The following is a 20,898-nucleotide window of genomic DNA, read 5'->3' on the forward strand; positions in this document are numbered from 1 at the left end:
TCACGAAGGATCCTCTGGTTGGTCTTGTTCTGTTGTTCCATATATGCTTTAACCTGCGAAAACATAGATGAAACATCATTGTTAGTATTAATCATCGGGGCTGCAGCAACGGCTTTTGAGCTCTGGAAGACTGGTAGTTGCGTCTTGCTCCCAGCAGCAGCAGTTCCTTGTACTCCCGTGATTGGCGGAGGCATCGGTGGCAAATTTCTTGATGAGAGAGAAACCGATGATGGCATGGTTGATGAAGCAGAGGTTGATTGAGAGGCCATTGATATTAATATGGGTATGAAAAAATCAAAAATTGATGGGATTAATATGGATTATAGAACCAATTTACCCACGGTGGGCGCCAAATTGTTTTGGACACAAATATGCTAAGGATCAAGTATCCAAATCTGTTAAGTGAGGTAAGGTGCTAACTCGATAATGACAAGTGTGTAATCGTAATATTGGTGAACACAAAGGTTTGATCACGAGGGAAAAAGCCCTTAACCAAGATAGTCTTACTTCGGTCAAAACTTATCAAGGTAATCTTTGGTAAAATAACTTCGGTCAAGGATTAATAAGATAATATTTGGTCGAATTACTTTAGTCAATGATCAACAAGGTAACCTTTGGTCGACGAGTATATGATTATCGTGATCTCTGGCACAAAAAACCCCCGGACGGTGAAAATTATCACCGTCAAGTTTATTAATGGAAAAACTCGGGTTACAAAGGTGGAGATATGATCAAAGATTACAAAGAATATCTAAGTGTGTGTGTGTGTGTATGAACTGCTAGAGAGTTCTTGACAGAGTATTTACGAGTGTAAGCAGTGAATGAATGTGAACAAGTGACCTAACTTTGATCATAATCTCAATATATATAAAAATAAAGGCTAACTAACTCCTATTTTTATGGCACTACTCCCACTAACTTAGTCTTCACTATTGACCACGTGCTGGAGGTGCCTTTTAGCATAATTTTAGGTAGACCACGTCTTTGAGCCGTTACACCTGATAAATATCAGCCTTCATATAAGAAACAACCGTTAACAACACCAAATACCGAGGATCCATGATCCTGACATAGCTATGGAACTCTTCAGAAGGATAATTGATCCAGACATGTCTTCAAGAATAACATATCCTCAGCATTTAGTTATTTGTGACTCAACAAGAAGTCTTATAAATCCGCCACTTCTCCCACTAAACGTGTTATAGCCATTTGACCACGTGTTTGACAAGTCCAATAGCGAAATATCCGGTGGAATAAGTATTGGAGCCGTTATACTTATTAAATAACAACCTACACGCAAGAAAAAATTGTTAATAATACCAAGTACTGAGGACCACTGACCCTGACAGGATCTGTCTAAGGATAACTGATCCAAGAACATATGTCAGGATAACGTATCCACTATGTCAAATTTCCGTGCCGTAACATATGTATTGTAAGAAAGTTAATATATACTTAGGATTTGATGATGAAAATTGTTTCACAAATAAATTAGATGTTATAACCCAGTTTAAAAGTTATATGGGTTTGGTAAAACCCATGACCCGCTTCATTTTTTAATATAAAATTGTTTCTTAATTATAAATAAAATCTTTTTTTTTTGAAAAAAATTAAATATTAACTTTTAGTATATCCCTAATTTATAGGATTTTCATATCAATTATTTGGTAAGATTAATTTTTAATTTGATGAGATGTTATAACACATTTAAGGACTGTCTGGGTTTGGTAAGACCCATACCCGTAAATTCGGGTCAAATGCATGAGAAATCTTCATTTAAAAATTAAGCAATCTGGTGGCTTCCATGAAAAGGTGGAGCGACTACATCGCGACACGTAGCATTTTTGAGCTTTCATTTATATATATATATATATATATATATATATATATATATATATATATATATATATATATTATAGATTATAGATACTTTATTTATATACAAAACATAAATAATAATAACAATGATAATAATACTAACGACAATAACAATAAAAAAATAATTAGATTAATAACATTTTAACTACAAACTTTACTCAAATCTCACCAAAACCCAAATCCATTGTAAGTCTTGTTAATATGTCATTTATATTTCCTAATATCGTTAATAACAAGAAATCTGTCGGTGAAACCCGAGGATCTTGACCATTTTACATCCTAATTTTTATCATCATCATCATCTCATCGTTAACCCACTTGAAAAGGTGAGAAGTCATTCCCCTTATTTTACCTATTTTTAATGTTTTGGGACTTATGCGTACTGTTAGGGAACAGATTTTTATGTTGAGGATATGTTATACTTAAGTGACTATTGGATCAGTTATCCTTAAGATATGTGTTTCAGGTTACGCAGGATCAAAGATCCTCAATACTTATTGTTCACTAACAGTTGTATTACTTGAATGGTGTTGTATTTAACAGGTATAATGGCTAAGAAACCAAGTCTACCTATTTATTCTCCCGTACATGAGGTTTAGCATGTGGTCAAAGAGTAGCAACGGATCATGGAGAAGTGGCGGAATTGTAGGAATATTAGTTAGCTTATTTCTTGTATATAATGAACTATGATCGGCTTAGTAAGCACACACTTTACACAGTACAACTAGCAGAGATTACTTCAGCTACTATTACTTACACTTAGATACATTTGTAATCACCGATCATAAGCTCCACCCTTGTAACCTTGTTTTTTATTAATAAAGTGGTGATAGACGATTTGTCATCACCCGGGTTTTTGTGCCGGGGATCCTAATCCGATCAAGGGATTTTTCTCGTAACAAATCACTGTGTTCATACCAATTTTAGCTACATTTTCATTGTTATTATACAAGCACTCTACCTCACAAAACTGATTTGGTTATATAATCCTTAAAACCGATTTTTGACCAAAACAATTTGGCGACCACCGTTGGGCAAGTGGTGCTTTAATCCAGAAGATTTCTTATCAATTTTCAACCATTTCAACCTATACCATTACCAATGTCCTCTCAACAAACATCTAGTTCAACCACCATTCCATCATCACTTTCTCTCTCATCAAAAGCCTCATTACCAATGCCTCATCCACCCGCGGGAGTACATAGGACCAACGTTGCTGGGATCAAGATGCAAACTCCAGTCTTTCAAGGCTCCAAGTCCTCTGCTGCCACTTCTGTGGTAACTTCTAACAATGTTGTTTCTGCTATGATTTCACAAGTTAAGGCATACATGGAGCAGCAGAACAGGACCAACCAGAAAATCTCACGCCAAATTGAAGATGTTAAGAAGACAAAGGGGTTAGTGGAGGATCAGACTCCCTTGATGCCTAGGATGCTGGACTTCACCACTCCAGGATTCGTGGCTCAACATGTTCAAGGATCCTCCATTTTTCAACAAGGATCATCAATCTTCCAATTAGGATCCTCTATCCTTCAACCAGGATCCATGGGCCAGCACGCTCAAGGATCCTCAATCTTTCAGCAAGGATAATCCATCCTTCAGCCAAGACTCTGGGTCAGCACACTCAAGGATCATCGATCTTTCAGAAAGGACGATTCATCATTCAGCCATGATCCTTGTAACATCCTGAAATTTCTAAAAATAATATCTAATATATTATGGAAAAGTTTACTTGAGTTAGTAGAGAAATAATAAAATAATAAAGGTGGAAGGTTAAGTAGGCTAATTAGATTGAATTAAATATGGACCAAAAAGGAAAGATGAGCCTTAGGTCCATGGGCAAGGGAGTATAAATTTCTCTTAAACCCTAATCCTTTCCATTTCCATCCACTCTACACCATAGCTTACACCTTCAAAAACACACACTTAAGCCAAACACTCTCTACTCTACTAAATTCAACGATCCGAGACCAACCAAAGGTAATAAATGATTTAACTCATCTGTACCAACCAATTAAAACCCGATACCACAGCCTCATGATGTCGTAGAAGCCGTTTGGATCTAGATCTAGCTTTATTCGGGCGTTTAATCAACCAAAAACAAACTTAAGGACCACATTGGCTCAGATCTGGACACCCCGAAGCTACATAGACCATAAACGATCAAACCCCAATCAACCATGGTGATTAACGGTAGCTGACAGCACTGGAATCGAAGAAAAACCCTAAAAATTGGTATATGAACGCTGAAAAGTGCTTATACGGCGCATAAGTATATACGTCGTATATGTATGGTAGCGTGTATGTATCAATGTTTCGTACATGAATGGTAGCATGTATGTATGCATGTTCCGTATATGCATGATAGCGTGTATATATGCATGTTCTGTATATGTATGATAACGTATATGCATATTCCGTATATGTATGCAACATGTATGTATGGCTTTTACGCTAAGGGTAGACTTATACGCCGATAATAAACTTACATGCCAGTTAGGCCATGAATTTTATACTTAGGATCCTTTATCCTTGACTGTCTTATGGATAGTTTATCCTTGAAATATATATCAAGATATAAAGGATCGACGATCCTTGCTATTATTTTTTACTAATGACTGCGTTTAGTATGGTGATGTGTTAGACAGGTGTGACAACTTTAAGACGTACTTGCATCAGTTATCCTCACAGAGCGTTCTCCAGCTGGAGCAAGAATCCAGGATCCTACTTCAATGTAGCTGTTAATGGACGAACTCATATGAAGATGAACGTGTAAATATCAACAATGGCTATAAGACTCATTCTTCAGCTTATCTCGCTACTGGATGGCTATTGGCACGTGGTCAAAGGTCGTGGAGCGGCTAGGTGGAAGATTTCCGGATAGATAGGAGATATAGTTTGTGATATTTTCTTATTTAAACGAGTTATGATCGAATATGAAAAGACACATGTACTATCACACTCACTAAGAGCAGAAACTAACATTCTCTCTACACACTAGCATACTTTGAAATCTCGGTCATTTACTCCACAACACTTGTAACCACTTTTTAGTTATAAATACAATAGACGGTGATATTTTTCACCGTCCGGGGGTTTTTTGTGCCGGAGATCACGATAATCATATACTCGTCGACCAAAGGTTACCTTGTTGATCATTGACTAATGTAATCTGACCAAAGATTATCTTATTAATCCTTGACCGGAGTTATTTTACCAAAGATTACCTTGATAAGTTTTGACTGAAGTAAGACTATCTTGGTTAGGAGCTTTTTCCCTCGTGATCAAACCTTTGTGTTCACCAATATTACAATTACGCACTTGTCATTATCGAGTTAGCACCTTACCTCACATAATAGATTTGGATACTTGATCCTTAGCAGATTTTTGTCCAAAACAATTTGGCACCCACCGTGGGGAAATTGGTGCTGTAATCCATATTATTCCTATCATTTTCAACCTTTTTCATACCCATATCACTATCAATGGCCTCTCAATCAACCTCTGCTTCGTCAACCATGCCATCATCGGTTTCCCTCTCATCAAAGACCTTGCCACCAATGCCTCCGCCAATCACGGGAGGGCAACGAACTGCTGCTGCTGGGAGCAAGACGCAACTACCAGTCTTCCAGAGCTCAAAAACCGTTGCTGCTGCCCCGGTGGTTAGTACTAACAGTGATGTTTCATCTATGTTTTCGCAGGTTAAAGCATATATGGAGCAACAGAACAAGACCAACCAGAGGATCCTTCGTGAGATAGAAGATCTCAAGAAGAACAAGAGGCCAGCAGAGGATCTCAACCCCCTGATGCCAAGGATGCTGGATTTCACCAGTCCAGATATCCATGGCTCAGTTCTCACAAGGGTCATCTATCCTTCAACAGGGGTCCATGGGTCAACAGGCTCAAGGATCCTCGCTATTTCAGCAAGGATCATCTATCCTTCAAAAGGGGTCCATGGGTCAACAGGCTCAAGGATCCTCGCTATTTCAGTAAGGATCATCTATCCTTCAGCAGAGGTCCACGGGTCAACAGGCTCAAGGATTCTCGTCAGATCCGCCAAGGTCGAATAATCTCCAACAAGGATCCATGGCTCAGCAGAATCAAGGATCCTCATATTATCGGCAAGGATCAACCCCCTTCCTCAAGGATCCTATGGTGCCCAACCTCAAGGATCCTTCATTCTGAATCAAGGATCCTTCTTTCCGGATCAAGGATCCTCAGGAGTCCAACATCAATGATCCTCCGAAGTTCATGAAGGAGACATAATCCCCATGCAAACCATAGCCTCTGGAGGACCAACTCTTATCGCAGACTCCTCTTACCCCATCTACTCATCCGAGATGCCAACATTCACTCATCGAAGAGGTAACTTGTACGATCCTTTAACCTTAGATGCTAACCGTGGTTTCGTGCAGGATGCAGGTATCAGCCAAGCTATGGCCAAGGAGCTGCAGAAGCCCAAGGATATGATATCCAGTGTTCCCGGAGTCATAAGACCAATTCCCGAGATACCTGAGGGAAGCCACAGAGTATCCATATTCACCCCGCCTATCTGTGATGCTGAAATCCTGAAGCGGTTCCAAACTCCGAATATGAAGACTTATGACGGGACCACTGATCCTGAAGAACATGTAGCTAGGGAAAGGATGGAGATCAATCCTATTCCGGAGAGACTCAAAGAAGCTTGCCTATGCAAGGGCTTTGGATCCACACTAACGGGAGCCGCTCTAAAATGGCTGCTAAGTCTTCCTCCTTTTTCAATTACTTATTTCTCTCACTTAGTTAAATTATTTAACACTCAGTTTTCCTGTAGTCGGAAATTTGAGATGTTAACCAGTGATTTATATCGTGTTGTCCAACCTAGTGATGAATCCCTTAGGGATTTCGTCACCAGATTCGGCAAGGAAGCTCTAAAAATCCCAAATCTTTTCATGACTACTGCTGTTGAAGCATTCAAGATGGGAGTTCAGAAAAGCTCCCCCTTTTATGATGATTTAGTGATGACTCCATGCAGGACATTAGAAGAAGTCAGAAACATGGCATTAAGATACATCCGGTTGAAAGAAGACAAAAGGATCCAGGATTGTCTTGGGGGACAAGCAAAACAACCAACCCCCGAGAAGAATAAATGATCCTGGAACAGGAATAACAATTTGAAGCCGTATGCCAAATTCAACAATCAGAACGTACGGGCAGTGGAAGAGGGAGATGACGATGAAGGCTATCCTTGAATCTCCGATTATTATTTCTCTGTGGACACTCATGGCTTGATCTGTGCCATGAAGGATTTGGGAGAAAAAGCGAGGTGGCCACGAAAGAATGAAAAGGTCGTCGGTTTCAAGGACAAATCTAAGTGGTGTGCCTCCCACGAAGACTTTGGCCATGCGATAGACGAGTGCATCGGCTTAAGGAAGGAAATTGGTTACCTCCTTAGTAAGGGTCACTTTAAAGAACTCTTGGGAAGGAAGAAATCCAAGATCCAGGATCCTGAAGAAATCCAACACCACCACCACCAGATGCTCATGTGATCAACTTTCTCTCCAGAGACTACGAATTATTTCAAGATTCTTGTGCCATAAGAGAAGATCCCGTAGTAGAATTCAAACTGGACGACGAGATAAGATCGCTCATCCCCACTACTTGAGTGACTGATCAGAGAATCTTTTTCAATTCAAGGATTCAGGATCCTCATCAGGACAAGCTGGATATGCAGACGATCAATTTCATCTCCGGAGGTTCTGACATATGTGGAACTTTTTTCTCTGCAGCAAAAAGACTCGCTAATGAGATAAAGATGGATAGCGGAGATCGACCAATAGTGTCAACCACCTTAACAACAGACAAGAGAATCTTCTTCGATGATGAAAACAAAATGAACATTCAGGATCCTCACCACGACGGTTTGATTATTACTTTATTTATCTCTAACCATTATGTACGCAAGATCCTAGTAGACGGTGGCAGCTAGGTCAACATTATCCAACATGATGTCCTTAAGAAGATGAACATCCAGGATTCAGAAATCATTCCTAGAACTTCGGTGCTAGTCGGTTTCAGTGGCGAAACCAAGAAGACACTGGGGGACATCAACCTCCCAATTTATATCGAAGGGTTAAATTCTTACCAAAAATTTTGTGTTATAGATAACCTTTCCTGTTGCAATGTTATTTTATGTAGGCCGTGGCTCCATGGAATGAAGGCTGTAGCCTCAACTTATCACCAGTGCATCAAGCTACCTACTCCTTGGGGAGTTGAAAGATAGTGGATGACCAAGCGGAGGCCAAGAAATATTATTCATCGTCAATGAAGCCAACAACCAAGCCAACCATAGCATAGCAATTACAGCAACATCCTAGGGACGTGCTGGAAGCTCGAGAGAAAGACCTTAAAGAAGTATCATTGGATCCCGAAGATCCAAAAATAAAGGTGTTCTTAGGATCCAGTATCCATAGTAAGATTGAGGAGGATATAATATCCTTCTTAGGACGAAGAAGATCTACTTTTGCCTTCAAGCATTCGAATATGACAGGTATTTCAAAAGAGGTAATCACTAATAAACTTGGCCTTGATTTATCTGTTAAACCCATCAATCAGAAGCGAAGGAAATTCACTCCTGAGAGGAACAAGATCATACAAGAAGAAGTTGAAAAACTTCTTAAGGCCGGTATGATCAGAGAGGTTCAGTATCCTCGATGGCTAGCTAATGTGGTCGTAGATTCAAAAAAGAATGGAAAGTGGAAGGTGTGTGTCGATTTTACTGATTTAAACAAGGCATGCCCCAAGGATCCTTTCCCGTTACCACATATAGATTCCATGGTGGATGCAATGGCAGGACATGAAATGCTTACCTTTATGGATGCTTCCTCTGGATTTCAACAAATATAGATGGAACCATCGGATCAAGAGGATACAATATTCATGACTCCTATCGGCATATACTGTTATACTGCTATGTCGTTTGGACTAAGAAATGCAGGGGCAACATACCAAAGATTAGTCAACATGATGTTCAAGGAACAGTTGGTTAAGACTATGGAGGTCTACATAGATGATATGGTGGTGAAATTAAAGAAAGCTGAGGATCACCTCGAGGAAGCATCAACATCCTCGACCAATATAACACGAAATTGAATCCGTCAAAATGCCACTTTGGTTTTAAGGCTGGAAAATTTCTGGGATATATGGTGCCTAAGAGAGGAATTGAAGCACGCCCTGAGCAGATTGAAGCCATCCTCAATTTGAAATCTCCTGCAAACACAAAGGATGTCCAAAGGCTCACAGGAAGAATAGCTTCCCTCAATAGGTTCATCTCAAGATCCTCCTCTATGACATCCTTAGGAAGAATAAAATGTTTGAATTGACGGAAAAGCATGAGGCCGCACTTACAGTCTTGAAGGGTTACTTATCCTCAGCTCCAGCTCTAATGAAGCCTGTGAATGGAGAATCCTTATACCTTTATTTAGCTGTCTCAGGAAACGCAGTAAGCGCCATCTTTGTAAAGGATCATGAAGGTTAACAACATCCCATTTACTATAATGTTCTTAGAAAACCAGAGTTATCAGGTAGAATGGCCAAGTGGGCTGTAAAATTAAGTGCATATGATATCCAATATGAGCAAAGAACAGCAATCAAGTCTCAAGCACTGGCGGACTTTATGGCTGATTTCACTAGTGATCTACAAAAAGAAGCTGACTTGGAGGTCCAACAACTAGAAAAGACCAAGGATCGTTGGATACTCTTCACCGATGGTGCTTCCAATGTAAGAGGAACAGGATTGGGGATCCTACTAAAATCGCCACAGGGGGACATAATACCCCAGTCCATTGCATGTGCATTCCAAGCTACCAACAATGAAGCATAATACGAAGCACTCATAGCGGGTTTACTTTTAGCCAAAAGTATGAGGATCAGGTATCCTCAAGTTTACATGGATTCTTTACTCATTACTAACCACTTTAATGGTTCTTATACCATAAAAGGTGAAAATATGATCAAATATTTAGAAATTGTGAAGGAATTAGCAAAATCCATCGAAGTGTTTAGTATAGTACAGGTACCAAGAGAGGAAAATGCTGGGGCAGACGCCTTAGCAAATTTAGCCTCATCCCTAAAAATACCAGAAAATACGAAGATCCCAATTATTCACATACTCTCGCCAGCAATAGGAGAGCATGAAGTTGGGGAAATAACAAGTGATAAGCAGATTGTACTTTGGGATCCATTATCCTCGGACAATCAAGGATACTGGATCCTCCCGATCAAAAAGAACATTCAGGCTGGAGAGATCCCAGCTACGGAGAATCCAAAATCCTTCAGACTCAAAGTATCACAATATATTTTATTAGATGATATGCTATACAGAAATCTCTTGCAGGTCCATACTTGAGGTGCATCGAGGATCTTGAAATCCAGGAAGTACTTGACTTTCACGAAGGAGATTGCGGCAACCATACATGTGGAAGAACATTATTTTCCAAGATACTTAGAACTGGATATTTCTGGCTAACAATGAAGAAGGATGCAATGGAGTATTCAAGGAAATGTGATGCTTGTCAAAGGCATGCGAACATCCTTCATCAGCCAGCGGAGCCTTTATATCCTATATCCTCTTCATGGCCAATAATGAAATGGGGTATGGATATTGTAGGCAAATTACCAAAAGCACCAGGTGGAAAGGTCTTTATGCTTGCTATGACTGACTACTTTTCCAAATGGATTGAGGCAGAAGCGTCTGTACAAGTCCGAGAAAGGAAAGTAATATCTTTTATTAAACGAAATATTATAACTAGATTTGGTATTCCTGCTGAAATTGTTTCTGACAATGGTTCCTAGTTTATCGGGAATAGAACCACTAACTTTTGTGACAGTTGGGGCATCAAAATGATTACTTCTACTCCGGTTCATCCTCAAGCCAATGGCCAAGCAGAGTCTAGCAACAAGATCATCATCAACAATCTAAAGAAGAAGCTAGGATCCAAGAAGGGGAAATGGGTTGAAGAACTTCCTAATGTTCTTTGGGCTGATAGGACTACGCCTAAAAATGCAACATTTCAAACACCCTTCTCATTGGTGTTTGGATCAGAAGCTGTGATCCCTACAGAAATGGTGGTTCCTACGGCAAGAACGAGCATCCGTGATCCTGAAGCCAATAAGGAAATACTTCTTGAAGATTTAGATATTATAGAAGAACTTAGAGACCTAGCCAGGATCAGGATGGCAGCATATCATCAAAGGGTAGCTGGGGCATACAACAAAAATATCAGAATCAGGAGATTTTAAGAAGGAGATCTAGTATTAAGGAAAGCTTTCCAAAACACAACAAATCCGGCTGATGGGAAGCTAGCGCCCAAATGGGAAGGACCTTATCAAATTGAGTCGGAAGCAGGAAATGGGGCATATCATTTGCTCACAATGGAAGGCAACAGGTTACCAAGAGCATGGAATGTCATCCACCTCAAGAAGTATTTTTTCTGATCAGGATCCACTATCCTGAGAGGATATTTTATCCTAAAAAGGATATAGGATCCTTAAATCGGTAACATCTTTCTGATCAATTATTCTTTTTGAATAATTACTGTTAATTAAAGGATAATATATGCTTAACACTTTATCTTTTCCAAGTATTGAATAACCATGCAGGATTATAATGATTCATTTGATGTTCAAGAGGTTGGCCACCTCTCCTTTGCATTTGAGGTATTATTTTATTTCCCTTGGCCTATCCCACGTTAGGATATGACCCCCGAATGTCATATCCCCTATGGTTTAAAGGTTTTCACCTTTCTCACGATCTCCAGTTGTGCACGCTATCCGATGTATAGTCCGGGGCAGCGGGACCAGTACACGTTTAGTGGCTGACAATTTCGTTGTTTCCGGCTATATGGAGGATCCTACGAATTATGGTAGACGTACCATATCCTAAGGTTTAAGGGGTTTTCACCTCTTCTCAAGGGCCATGTCGCCAGTTTAACACAAGTTTTGGGCTTGTCCCCAGTTTCGGGCTTGTCCCCAGATTACACGGGCTTGTCCCTAGTTACACGGGCTTGTCCCCAGTTGCCCGGGCTTGTCCCCAGTATATTATTTGGGCTTGTCCCCAGCATAATGAGTTTGATCCCAGTTAACATTATGAATTATATGCAACAGATTAACTAAGTTTTTGTGAAGATCAAAAATCTATGGATCCCGGATCCTAAAGCTATTCCTTCGAAGACAAATGAAATTTTAACACTTCTGGTAACTTAGGTCTATCTTGACCTTCTGGTATGATCTCTGCTAATTAACTTATGTATGATATTTGTTGCAATATTTTTGGATCTTACAGTTTAAAAGGATTAATCCTTTAAAATTATTTTAATACTAAAAATTTTGCCTATCTTAAGGAAACTTTATCCAAAAATTTACCCTCTGAGGAAATTCTATTGTACAAATTTTATCAACTATTAAAGATGTCTTATCCTAATATTTGTTATTTAAGGATATTGTTTCCTAATATTTTTTCCTTAAGGATATTTTATCCTAAACGATTTTCATAAGGATCTTTTATTCTAACAATATTTTGCTTAAAATTATTTGTCATACTATCAATAATGCTAAAGTTATATCTAACAGATTTTTTGAAAATTAACAACAAGCAAGAAGTCAAAAGATTTATATATTAATTAAAATAAGCCCTAAGGACTTATCCAAAATTCTTAACCCGGACTTCACCATACGAAAAGATGGACCATCCATCCGGGTTAAGTAAGAGTTACAAACGATTCATAAGTGCAGGAAATTTAAAAACAGGGGCAACAAAGGCTTCATCCCCACAAACAGGGGATCCCTCCACCTTTGTCACCCCAGCAGATTTTCTTAAGGATCATGGATCTTTCATCCTAGTTACTACTGTTTATTACAGACCATAGCAATTGTTCAAAAAAAAACACCATAAAAGAAAAGTAAAACGGGCTTGGGCCTTGTCTTTCGTATCCTTCATCACCAGTTCATACGTTTGTTTCCGCCTCCACTGGTGCCTCGTTCCCATCTCCAGCTTCATCCAGACCCTTCACACCGCTTGTTACTACTTCGCCCGCTTCAACCATCATAGCTTCAGTCTCATCCTCGCCTCCATCCAAGTCGATCAAGGCTTGCTTCCATTCTTTGATTTCCCATGAAGACTTATCAAAAGATGGATCATTGGCTTCGGTAACCAATTTGATTCTGGCCTCAAGGACAGACTTGGCTGCCCACAACTTCGCCTCTTCAGTAGCCCGGTTGATTTCGTCCTGCATCTTGACAGCCAGGTCAGCAACATGTGCCTCTATCTCTCTTTTCTCTTTGGTCATCTTCGAGAGGGCCTTCTCCTTAGCAGCAGCCGTTGATCTCAGTGCAGCGAGGGTCTTTTCATGCTCCGCGACAGTCTTCTCATAGTGGTGTCGGGCAGAATTGATAGCCTATGAATGAAAGCGGAATAAGCTTGGGAAGATGATTGGAATAATAGAAATTGACAAAAATAAAGGATCCTTACAGTAGAAAGCATGTCCAGAATCCGCTTTTCGGCATCAAAGGGATTCTCTGTATCTGAACTCTTCTTTCTCTTGGATCCAGACTTTGTCTGAATTGTGATCGGGCGAGGCTCTGACGTAGGGGTTTATTTCGGGCTCTTTTTCTTGGTGAGCATGCAATCGATATCCTTGAGGGAGAACTTGGAAGCAGATTTCCTAATTTCGGAGCACCTGTGAACAGCAATTGACAGATAAGTTTTCAACTATTAACACTTTTTATACGAAGAGTTATTTTTCTTACTTGACATGATTGATTCTAAGTTTGAACTTTGAAAAGCTTCAATAAACTTTTCTTGAAAAGTCCTGATTGCAGGATCCAATGATAAAAACCTCTTCACTATGTCTTCAACTCCCGGAAGATTAGCCTGCAAATCGCAATTTTCAACTACACAACTAATAAAAGTTATTAGCAGGAGAATAGAGTATCCTATCTTGGTTACCTAAGGATCCTGGATCCTACCATTTGGTATCCACTTTTTGGGAAGATTAATTCCACCCGGAATAGAATCTCGTCTTACGAAGAAAAATTGGTTTTTCCAGAGGGTACTAATAAGGGTGACTTTGAAAATGGGATTTTCTTGGTGAGGTTTTGATATAAAGATAAAACGTAGGGAACCGTGGGTAACAAGATTGTACAGATATGCTAATTCTGCTAGGCCAAACTCGACTCCCTCCTCTACGGTTATCCTTTCTATAGTATGAAGGACTCTCCACAACATTGGCGTGGCCTGGATATAAAAAATTCCCGCCAAATTGAAGAACCTTTGAGTAAAATTGGGGAAAGGATACTTATAACCTATGAGAAACGGTTGGGCCGGAAAGCAAACCCAGTTTTTTGAAATGCTGTCGCTACGAGCTACGGAATCGAAGGGTCGGAAAACTGTATCGGCTGGAAAGTATGATCGGATTTCATCAATATCCGAATCTGTGAATTTACAGATTTCGGAAGAAGGTGATTGAAGGATATTTTGTGAGTAAAGGTCATCGTGATGAAAAAAAGAAGAGGAAGAAGATGTAGAAGCAGTCGACATATCGAAGGAATATTAACAAAAAGAAAGAAGGATACCTGAAAGACGCCTAGATCTGTGATTATAAGAAGATTATAATTATCACATATATAGGCGGCGTGTAATTATGGTTTGTAGATATTAAATCGCCTGACACACGTCTAATCACCTTCTTTTTTTAGGAATTTGAAATTCAAAATGACAGCTGTATTCCACTGTCACCTGCCATTTTGGGGGCAATTGTTAGGCCATGAATTTTATACTGAGGATCCTTTATCCTTGACTGTCTTATGGATAGTTTATCCTTGAAATATATATTAGGATATAAAGGATCGAAGATCCTCGGTATTACTTGTTTACTAATGATTGTGTTTAGTATGGTGATGTGTTAGACAGGTGTGACAACTTTAAGACGTACTTGCATCAGTTATCCTCACAGAGCGTTCTCTAGTTGGAGCATGAATCCAGGATACTAATTCAATGTAGCTGTTAATGGACAAAATCATATGAAGATGAACGTGTAAATATCAACAACGGCTATAAGACTCATTCTTCCGCTTATCTCGCTACTGGATGGCTATTGGCACGTGATCAAAGGTCGTGGAGCGGCTAGGTGGAAGATTTCCGGATAGATAGGAGATATAGTTAGTGATATTTTCTTATTTAAACGAGCTATGATCGAATAGGAAAAGACACATGTACTATCACACACACTAAGAGCAGAAACTAACATTCTCTTTACACACTAGCATACTTTGTAATCTCGGTCATTTACTCCACAACACTTGTAACCACTTTTTAGTTATCAATACAATCGACGGTGATAGTTTTCACCGTCCGGGGGTTTTTTGTGCTAGAGATCACGATAATCATATACTCATCGACCAAAGGTTACCTTGTTGATCATTGACTAAAGTAATCCGACCAAAGATTATCTTATTAATCCTTGACCTGAGTTATTTTACCAAAGATTAACTTGATAAGTTTTGACCGAAGTAAGACTATCTTGGTTAATGGTTTTTCCCCTCGTGATCAAACCTTTGTGTTCACCAATATTACAATTACGCAATTGTCATTATCGAGTTAGCACCTTACCTCACATAACAGATTTTGATACTTGATCCTTAGCAGATTTTTGTCCAAAACAATGCCCGCAATAATGATTTTATGAATAAACGAAAGATAAGCAGCGTATAAGTATGTAAATGAAAGATACGGACTAATGGTAAGTAAATAACTGAAAATGAAAGGTATCGTTTAAAATGAAGATTTGATTTAATTAAATAATTGAAATTCAGCTTAACCCAGCCAGGGTCTCTGCCCCTTGGACCACGCTAGGGGCTACCGCCCCTAGAACCCCACTGCCAGGGGCGCTGCCCCCCGGACCCCTGTAGCTATGGGTTACAATAACTTAGAATTATGGTATAGCTAGAAGTAGTTAATTGATACTATGATTAAAACACAGTTAGCCATGCACAGCTCAATAAGGGCATAACAGTAAATTCATAGAGTAACTATTTACAGGTGAGTTTCTAGCCCCACTTCCCTGTTATGTTTTCAGGGCTGTGTGCATAATCAATGTGAATAGTTAATACATTTATCTTAAGTGGTAAGTGTGTGCCATATATGATATGTGTGATAGTTATTGAAGTTATGAATGAATGCTTGTCGGCAAGTATCGCCGAGGAAGGTAAGTGTTAGAATGTAAGGCCCCGGTCCCGGTGCCCTACTTTGGCGTTGGATTTACTCATAAACACAGTTCTAAATATCAGTGGGGATTAAAACTTTCGCGGAATAATATTAAAAGTCAACCATTCATTACATAAGTCTCAATTTAAAATGATATAAAACATGTCTTTTTTAGTTCAAACATTAACAACTGAGTCTTCATATGCCAGCTTTTTTATTCATCTGCCATGTGTCCCCCCTTTCAAGCCAGCTGTCTCATCCTACTCACCTGCGTGCATACTAAAAGTCAGCTACGTTGAGTGAGTTCTAGTTAATCATGTAGGTTCCCTGGACGGATCACACGAGATATCCCTATATACACAGGTGCGGAATCCCTGTGTAGATCGTTACGGACGTAGAACACAAGCACACAAACACACGAATACGATACGAACAAACACACGTTATATTAATAACTCAACACGTGATACTTACATACTCTCGACCTCACGTCACTTGACTCACTGAATTACACGTAAGTTAACCACCTAAAACCATAATCCGTAACCTATATAAATACACGACAACTTCGCCTCAGGCGAAGTTGTCCATAACTTCGCTCGTTCAACAAGTTCGCCTAGGCGAACTTGTCAACAACTTCGCTTGGTTAACAAGTTCGCCTAAGAGAACTTGTCAACAACTTCGCTTTAACAAACAAATACACAAACAATATTACAGACTCAATTACAGACATTAGACATATGAACTACTGACATTTATGCACCAACAGACTCCCCCTTGGCAGTAGCTTCATATCTTGATCTTTCAGCTCTTGTCTCGTAATCCTGTATCTTCACGCGTGCACTCCTTCCCTAACACACACCGACACAACTCGTTGATACTTTCTTGCTTCTTCCTTCCAAGCTGGAATATAAAAGATCTTTTTCTCGTTAAGCACCTTCAGATCAGCTTGCGATAAGTTAACAAGATGCATCGGATCGTAAACTCTAAGAATCTCTTGTTCATCCTCATCTTCCATCACTGCCTCCGCTGTCTCACAATCAACGAACCACCACTTTAGGTCTTTGAGCACATCCTTGGGCATAAGCTTCATCGGTACTTCTTTAAGGCACCGGATTGGTTTATACTTCATAACCATCCAAGGCTTTCCATCAACTCTCAAACCTCTATCCTTGTCTTCAACAAGTTTCCCTTTTTGTGGTTTCAGCAGCTCAAACTTCTTTTCCTTTATGCTCTCTTTCCATACAATTTTCCCTATGACTCTAGCCATATTATCGTCACTTCGATTGATCAACCCCAATCTGACTAAGTCTTTAACCTCACATTCAGGCAGTGTGTTTAACGATCTCAACATTCTTCTAAGGTACTGAATTCCATCATATTGTTTAATCACGAAGAGCCGCAACTGCTCATCATAAATCTGGCATATAATCCCTTTCTTTGCTTCAGCATAGCCCTTAATATTGTAACTCTTTTTGAACATGGCAGGGACTGCCGGTTTCTTCGTTTTGACGAACCATTGAGCGTATCCTTCCTTCCACCTCGGCTGCTCTTCCCATTCAGTATCTTCAACTGCCGTCTGATCACCTACATCGGCCTTCTCAACCTCTGGAATGTCATGTTCGACATTTTCCTCTACTATCTCTCCTTCCTCAATCTCATCCTCAATCTCAATCTGCTCACCGATCTTCTCAATCACATCACTCGGCAGCACATCTTCATCAAACAACACATCATCGCTGAACATATCATCGTCAAGTTCCTTCAACGCATCAATCACGTCATCATCAACCAACACCACATCATTACCACCAGAACCACCAGCCGCGTCGGCAGACTCCCCCTCAGCTGTGGAAGTACCAAGAGCTTGCGAAGTTCTTGGCAGCTCACCACCTGCATCTTTCGATGCATTGGGATCATCGTCTCGGTCATTTCTTCTTTTCGTCCTTAGCTCGTCGCCCTTACAGCTCATCTCCCCCTGAGATGCCAAGAACTCCTTCAAGGCATCTATAATTTTCCCATGCTCAACCAGGAGGGATGACTGTAGTTGATTTGCTTCCACTAGGCGTTGAATAGTCTTCGATTGCTCTGCCACGATCCGCTCTAGTGAAGCTATTCTCTCTGAGTCAGACATAGGCGTAGGCGAGACATCAGAAGCAGGCGTAACCGCAGGTGGTACCATACCTGATAACCCTGCAGTAGTGATGACCGTTGACTCTACAAATCGTGCAGCTACCACCGACTGAGTAAGCGTTGGAGGTGGTAGAGACACAATCTCCGGAGTCGACGTCTGGATGGTAGTGATGGATGGAATGCCAGCAGATGATGTAGCCACCACGGGAACATCCACAGCGCTTGTACTTGTAACCTGTACAGAAGTAGGAACGATAGACATACCAGACAGTGAGGCCGGAGCAAAACGTACATCCTTGAAGTCTCTCCAGCTCCCATACCAGCACCTGTCCTTTCTCGTCTTGAACGTCGTAACAGCTTATGTATATCTTCTTCCTCTTCTGACTCATCATCATCCTCCGTTCTCTTTCTCTTCCCAAAAGTTCTCTCTCGAGACACCATCAACCGTCTCCCCTCATTCATGATCTCATCCAAATCTGAGTCAGCCATCGACGTTGCTGCTCTAGTAACACTCACACCTGAACCCTGTGCAGCAGAGACCTGCACCTCTTCAACTTGATCCATATCGAAATAACCTTGACCACCAAAAACAGCATCAAGATCTATATCCTCTGCAGCCGACACAACAGGCACAGCAGGTGCAGCTTGAGTTGCTCTTGCCTGTCGCGGTTGAGGATCTCTGAACTCGTCCCCACCAGCAGGAACATACTCTGGGTTGATTAAAAACCCAAACAGTGGAGTATGCCTTGGACGACGTTCAGGGTTGATCCTCGCACTCGAAGTGCGGCATTGAGCAAAGATACGTTTGCTCACAGATTCCACGTATCTTATTGGTCGTCTCTGAGGTAGATTCGGAGCCACATGGTTCAATATCATCTGGATGAAACGTGGGTACATAATGAACCGCTCCCGAGCCATTGCCCTTCTCTGTCTGTCAATCTCGTAAAAGACCATCTGACTAAAACTATAGCGTTTATTGTAAGTCAGTGCAGTCATTGCGGACTGCATGGTCGCACCCATACCGTCAGTGCCCACCTTCCTTCCTTACATGCAAACTATCATGACGTGCATAAGGAAGCGCCACTAACCAAGTAGAAAACCCTTCCGTTTCTGTGAATCGCCTAATGGACCAGAATAGCCCATTCGGAGAAACCCTCCATCACGAAACGGAGCCACAAACTCAGTTGGGTCGTCCCTCGTCTCTTCTCCAAACTGTAACGCCACCCGGATCTGTTCAGAATTGAACTGAACCTCTTGATTGTTCACAGTCGCTCGCATGACCGGGGGCTCAACACGACAGTCGTATTCTACCGTCTGCCAAAAGTCTTCGATATTTGGTAGGGAAATCGGCAGAGTGTTCGTGATGGCATGAAATATCCTCGAGCGTAGGAGGAAAGTTATGATCTCGCGGTAATCGTCAACGCTCGCTTCCGGGTCAAGGGTGATGTACATATTGTGACCCGGGAAAAATTGCCGTTGGTTATCACCATCGTCTCCTCCTGCACCTCAAGCACCAGCTACTGCAGCCATATCTGCAACAAACTAACCAAGTTAGATAAACGTTAATGAATAACACAAGTTCGCTGGTTACCATGAGCGAAGTTGTGATAAACTCTGTTTAGGCGAAGTTAAAGTTGGGGCGAAGTTGGGAACAACTTCGCTTCAGCTTTAAGTTCATCTAATGAATATTAATTAAAAATGATCCAGGCGAAGTTAATGGTAACTTCGCCTCATCACAACATCGCCTCAGGCGAAGTTAATGACAACTTCGCCTCAGGCGAAGATAAGCCTCAGGCGAAGTTACGGATAACTTCGCCTAAACCTTAAGTTCGCCTGAATCTGAATCGGCGACAGTAAGGTTAATGCAAACATCGAAAATCTGATGTTTCGGCTAGTTTAGATGATTAAGGACCCTTAAACCAAGCTTTTTAAGGACATGTTGACGATCAGTATGGTTATTAACACGTAACAGCAAGTTTTGAAAGACCGATTTGAAGGTCCGACGGTTCGAGGTTCATAATCGGGTCGAAACGACCACTGATTATCATTGAAGAACAATGAATATACGATGTAATGGCATCATGAACCTTGAAACGTAACGGAAACTGGGATATAAGAACAAGTAAACTGAATAAAGATAAGTTCGCCGGATAATCAAGTAAGTTCGCCGGATAAGTTCGCTGTTTTTTGAAAAGTGATGAACAGTTTGACGATTGAACATCCTTATATAGGGTCTGGGTTATACAGGCGAAGTTACGGATAACTTCGCGTAGGCGAAGTTATTCACAACTTCGCCTGTTTAACAACATCGCCTATATTTACCAAATCAAACCTTATAATTTGAACATTTTTCAATTAACTCTTTAAAACTTCCCTTTAAGAAATAAATGACATGATCAATTCTAAGTAACCAGTTAAAAAATCATAAAACTATCTAAGTACAAAACCTTAAAAAAATTTAAAGTATAAGGGATCAAATTCAGTCTAGTTAGGGACTACCACGTTTTAAGAAAAGATCCGAACAGGAATCATACTAATTTCGTGACTGTCACATAGATCCGTGTTTAGCTGTATTATGACATATAGAGACAGGTTGTAAGCAGGTATAACTTAAAGTGGTTTTCATCGTTTCTGTGATACGAGTTAGG

Source organism: Bidens hawaiensis, unplaced genomic scaffold, assembly GCF_021521415.1.
Source record: "Bidens hawaiensis isolate Kalapana, Puna unplaced genomic scaffold, B.hawaiensis_p1.1 tig00003654_1, whole genome shotgun sequence".
Taxonomy (NCBI): Eukaryota; Viridiplantae; Streptophyta; class Magnoliopsida; order Asterales; family Asteraceae; genus Bidens; species Bidens hawaiensis.